The sequence below is a fragment of the Leptodactylus fuscus genome, chromosome 3, assembly GCF_031893055.1.
Source record: "Leptodactylus fuscus isolate aLepFus1 chromosome 3, aLepFus1.hap2, whole genome shotgun sequence".
Lineage (NCBI taxonomy): Eukaryota > Metazoa > Chordata > Amphibia > Anura > Leptodactylidae > Leptodactylus > Leptodactylus fuscus.
This window is the reverse complement of record NC_134267.1, coordinates 89190637-89196802: the sequence shown is the minus strand read 5'-3', so window position 1 is coordinate 89196802 and position 6166 is coordinate 89190637. Positions and strand designations below refer to the sequence as shown.

The 6166-nt window shown below is 47.0% G+C and overlaps 1 pseudogene; it reads right to left on the bottom strand.

Annotated features, from left to right (window-relative positions):
- Positions 1 to 405: 405 nt before the first annotated feature.
- LOC142198719 (small nucleolar RNA SNORA17) lies at positions 406 to 554 on the bottom strand (annotated as a pseudogene).
- Between the last annotated feature and the right edge of the window lie 5612 nt (positions 555 to 6166).

Below are 6166 nucleotides of genomic sequence, written 5' to 3'. Positions count from 1 at the left end.
GATTCATGTCCCTCCATCTCTGCCCCCAGATTCATGCCCCCCATCTCTGCCCCAGATTCATGTCCCCTCCATCTCTGCCCCCAGATTCATGTCCCCTCCATCTCTGCCCCCAGATTCATGTTCCCTCCATCTCTGCCCTCAGATTCATGTCCCTCCATCTCTGCCCCAGTGTCATGCCGTCCTCTCCATCTCTGCCCCCAGATTCATGTCCCTCCATCTCTGCCCCCAGTGTCATACCGTCCTCTCCTTCATCTGCCCCCAGTTTCACGTTCCACATAATCCACATTACACTTACCTTTTCCTCGTTCCCCCGCTGCTCTGCCCGCCTCTCTCTTACTGGCGCACAGTTGTAGACGCGATGTGACATCATCACATCGCGTCTACACTGCCAGGTAGCCAGCGGCAGCGGCGAAGCGAGGAGCTGACACAGGTCAGCTCCCCGCTTCAGCGGCTGAAGCGAGCTGACCTGTGTCAGCTCCTCGCTTCGCCGCTGCCGCCTCTCTCGCTGACACATCTGCGGCTGAGCCAGCCGCATATGTGTCAGCGAGAGAGGCCGCAGCGGCGAAGCGAGGAGCTGACACAGGTCAGCTCCTCGCTTCAGCCGCATATGTGTCAGCGAGAGAGGCGGGCAGCGGCGAAGCGAGGAGCTGACCTGTGTCAGCTCCTTGCTTCAGCCACGTATGTGTTCAACTCAGATCTGCGTCCTCTGGACGCAGATCTGAGTTGAAACAAACAGGACATATAATGACTGCTGCCGGCGCCAGGGGGCCCGGGCCCCCCCCATTTTTAAATTTGGCTGGGCCCCTGACGCCAGTAGCAGTAGTACTGGCCTATCGGCGGCCCTGCCTTAGTGGCCCCTGCACACAGTATTATTCCCCATAGTGGCCCCTCCACACACTATTATCCCCCATAGTGACCCCTCCACACAATATTATCCCCCATAGTGGCCCCTGCACACCGTATTATCCCCCATAGTGGCCCCTGCACACCGTATTATCCCCCATAGTGGCCCCTGCACACAGTATTGCACCTCATAGTGGCCCCTGCACACAGTATTATGTCCCACTGTGGACACCCATAAACAGTGAGTAACAGAGTTTTTTTTAATGTTTTTCTCCCGCTGGGTCTCCGATTATTTTACTCTGTTCATTATTATACTCTGGGGTCTTTTCAGACCCCAGAGTAAAATAATTGGAGACCCAGGGGGAGAAAAACATTAAAAAAACCTCTGTTACTCATCTATCTCCCGGCTCCTATGCTGTCGGCCTCTGAAGTAGTCCATCTTCAATGACGTCAGACGTCACATGACCTGGGACGCAGGCCGGGGTCATGAGATGTCAGACTACTAGGCCGAAGTCTACCCGGATTGTAGAGAGGTAAGTAACAGTGTTTCTTATGTTTCTTACCTCTCCCGGGCTGCCAATCATTATATTCAGAGGTCCGAAAAGACCCTCGAGTATAATGATAGCAGCGGTAGCGGCTGTCACCGGGCCCCTAATGTCCCGGGCCCTGTGGCAGCTACCTCTGCTGCTACGGCAGTAGTTACGCCACTGATCTGGCCCATAAACCAGGGAGACCCAGATCTGAGTTGAAACAAACAGGACATACAATGACTGCTGCCGGTGCCAGGGGGCCCGGGCCCCCCCCATTTTTAAATTTGGCTGGGCCCCTGACGCCAGTAGCAGTAGTACTGGCCTATCGGCGGCCCTGCCTTAGTGGCCCCTGCACACAGTATTATTCCCCATAGTGGCCCCTCCACACACTATTATCCCCCATAGTGACCCCTCCACACAATATTATCCCCCATAGTGGCCCCTGCACACCGTATTATCCCCCATAGTGGCCCCTGCACACCGTATTATCCCCCATAGTGGCCCCTGCACACAGTATTGCACCTCATAGTGGCCCCTGCACACAGTATTATGTCCCACTGTGGACACCCATAAACAGTGAGTAACAGAATTTTTTTTCAATGTTTTTCTCCCGCTGGGTCTCCGATTATTTTACTCTGTTTATTATTATACTCTGGGGTCTTTTCAGACCCCAGAGTAAAATAATTGGAGACCCAGGGGGAGAAAAACATTAAAAAAACCTCTGTTACTCATCTATCTCCCGGCTCCTATGCTGTCGGCCTCTGAAGTAGTCCATCTTCAATGACGTCAGACGTCACATGACCTGGGACGCAGGCCGAGGTCATGAGATGTCAGACGACTAGGCCGAAGTCTACCCGGATTATAGAGAGGTAAGTAACAGTGTTTCTTATGTTTCTTACCTCTCCCGGGCTGCCAATCATTATACTCAGAGGTCCGAAAAGACCCTCGAGTATAATGATAGCAGCGGTAGCGGCTGTCACCGGGCCCCTAATGTCCCGGGCCCTGTGGCAGCTACCTCTGCTGCTACGGCAGTAGTTACGCCACTGATCTGTCCCATAAACCAGGGAGACCCACAGATTACCCTAACCACACTAAGGGTGATTAAACTCCTTAGCACCCATAACCATCAAGAACTTGTTGCAGGGAAGAGGTAGGGGGCCCGGACGAAAGATTGCACCAGAGCCCAGACTTTAGTTACGCTACTGATTAAAGCCTTAATAAGTTTCTGTGCTTATCAGTTGCTGACCTCTCATTAGAATAGGTCATCAATTGAAAAATCGGTGGTGGTCTGATCAACTGCAGTGTTTGAAACAGCACTGTGGCCTCTTGATGAAATTTTTTTTTTTTTTTACAACAATTGTGGTTAGCAATGAAGCTCAGTCCCATTCCTAGCCTGTAAAGTACTTTGTTGCTTCAGGCAGCTTATCCCTGGGAATCCTAAGTGCCAGGAAATGTCATCAATTGATAAGGCCAGAAAAACTAGATATGTTCACCTGTAGTTTTTTTGACAGGGATACAGGAAAATAGCATACTGTCCGACTATGTTTAGAAAGATATTGCCTGAACCCACAGTAAGGGTGCATTCACACTGAGTAAACGCTAGCTTATTCTGTAGAGTAAAATTACACTTGTAAATTTTGCTATCCCATTGACTTCAATGACATTTTACAGGCGTATTTTTACAGGCGTATTTTTTACAGGCGTATTTTTACACTTGTAAAAAAATATCATTGAAGTCAATGGGATAGCAAAATTTACAAGTGTAATTTTACTCTACAAAATAAGCTAGCGTTTACTCAGTGTGAATGCACCCTAAGGGTGCATGCACACTACGTAACGCCGGGCGTGTATGAGAGCCGTACACGCCGGCATTACAGCAGACTGCCGAACACTTCCCATTCACTTCAATGGGAGCGCTCGTAACAGCGGCGTTTACGAGCGCTCCCATTGAAGTGAATGGGAAGTGTTCGGCAGCCCTGCTGTAACGCCGGCGTGTACGGCTCTCATACACGCCCGGCGTTACGTAGTGTGCATGCACCCTAAGTGGTCACATACTGACCATCCTCATTCAACATCAGTGTTTAGCATTGTTGTTTGTAAACCAAAACCAGGAGTGGGATTAAGAAACTACACATGTGCAAATCTTACATGTTATCTCTGTATAGTGTTCACATCTGGTTTTGACTTAAAACAATGAAACAATAAACAGACCAAAACACTAATGTGTAAATAGGACCTAAATATGGTGCATAGCAGGTAGTCCAATTTTATAGTTCATCAATCAGGAAATCAGGCCCAAAATGCTTTCCAAACCAAATATTTGTGCCATTTAAATCCATTTAATAGAAGCAGAAACATACGTGTGTGGCCACAAACTGATGAACCAATGCAGAGATCATCTTTTTATAAATATATAGATCCACATGCAAGTGTATCAGGGATGGTCCTGAATTACAAGACTTGCTTACAGACAGCTATAATACAGACAGAGGCTAAAAGGGAACACTAGGCATAAATTCCAGAGGAAAGCCAGGGCACTTGCAGCTGTGTGTCGGCAAATAGTCACTTATTCACTTTGTCTCCTCTCCCCTGGTAGAACTTAATGAACATACTGGTTTGTTTTTTTCTAACTATGTATGCCGCTTCTCTAAAGCGCCATATTTCCCCCTCAAGGAGAACATCTGCAAAATAATGCATATATTGGAGCATGCCCCAGATTGTTTCTCATGGATTTATACAAAATGTGTGAAAAGAAACTGTGCGCTTCAGTTCCAGGGACAAAGAAATATAGTATGATCTAAAAGCAGTGTGTATTACAATCTGTGTAATAAGGTCACGTAAGATGGTCCTTAGACCCTGAACACTATATACTGAAGATTTCTTATACAAATCTATGGAAATATTCTGAAATATCATCATACAAAACAACTATTGAATTTCTCAAAGTGTTACAAATGCTACCAATAAGCACAATACAAACAGAAAGTGGTAGCACATTTATGTCATAGAAACAATTATTCATGAGTGGGTATAACATGCTCAGGAGGAGACTGCTACGCCCTTGGAACCCTATGTGTCACAGCAATAGCTGATAAGTGATAAGTAACTGCCTCTCCCTCTGGAATCCTAGTCTCTTAGCAGCTTCCAGGGTCAAAGTCTGAGTTTCACAATCCCTGAAAAATCTAGGTGGTTAAAATCAATTGAATATACAAAATGAAGGCAGTACTCCAAAAGTAGCCATAACATACTACACACACTTGGGATACTTTTTTACTTTCAGTCATAGTCATAAATGTAGTCACTGTCACTGGTAATACAATGCAACTGACTCAGTATTGTAAATTGAGGTGTGCCAAAACAATAATGCCTATGCTTGGAAATGTTATCTTATAGCTGTGCTAAAAGTCCAGATACTCTCTGCTCTAAATTCCATTCATGTAACTGTACCTGTAAAGAGTCAAACCACGAGCACATACTGTCCAGTTGGCACAAATCTAATTAGATCACAACGAATTGGCATAATTCAAGTGCACTACAGATTGCCTTTTACTGTGCAACAGCAATTTATTATATGATGGACGAGCCTCTGCCTGCGACTTTGTCTGCAGGTTGTTGGCGGCGATGATCCACCTATATTCAGCAAATTGCTGCCATCAATGGTTTGCCTGCTCTGGTGTTTCAGCAGCTCTTAAGCTGTCCTGCTGCTGAACTTGTTCCTCATGTTGTACCTTTGATTGTTCTGGCATCTCAGCAGCTCGCTGGGAAGCCATATAATGAGCATGTTGTTGATGTTGATGATTCACCTGCTCCGGCGTTTCAACAGCTGTCAAGCTGGCCTACCGCTGAAGTCATTCCTTGCGCTGTGTCCGTGATTGTTCCGGCATCTCAGCAGCTCGCTGGGAAGCCATATAATGAGCATGTTGTTGACATTGATGATCCACCTGCTCTGGCGTTTCAACAGCTGTCAAGCTGGCCTACCGCTGAAGTCATTCCTTGCGCTGTGTCCGTGATTGTTCTGGCATCTCAGCAGCTCACTGGGAAGCCATATAATGAGCGTGTTGTTGGTGCCGATGATCCCCCTCAGCTCTGCTTGAGGAGAACTCTGTTAAATGGGTTGTCCCATCACAAGGATCTTATCTATACTGCTTGTTAATGTGGATTTAAGACTTTTCCTAAATACGCTGCTTCAGCAAAACTGCTTTGTTTGTCCACTATCTTACTTTATTCAAGTCATTGTTGACACAGCCCTTGACTTATCTGCTCAAAAGTCAAGTGATGTATCTGCTGCTCTCAGGGGGGCAGGGAGGAGGGGCTAAGTGCACAGGAGCGAGCCTGTGTTTCTGGCTATTCCTGTGTCTACACCACGTGACCTAGCTTTCTGCACTCAAATAGGGCAGAGGAGCTGCTTTCATTTCTGAACGTCTTCTGTTCTCCCAGTTATCAGGCTAGCTAATTCAATTGTGTTCATTATGGCAGACAGGCAGGCTCTGTATGTAACACAGAATGGAGTTGCTCCTGCCTGTACTTCATAGTCCAATATTGTGCATATAGTGTTTAAGGACCTTTGATGACACCACAGGCCCTTCAGCCGCCCCATAGGATCACGCTATGCAGTGGGAGGAGCTACACGCTAATTTGGGGGTGGAGCCAAACAGCAGGTTACATGTGAAATGATGCAAGAAACCAGGAAGAAAGAAGATTTTACAGCAGTGAAGACTGGTGAGTATGCGATGTAGGAACAGGAAGAGAGGGAGAAGGAAGAGAGAGAGAGAGAGAGAAAGAAAGAAAGAAAG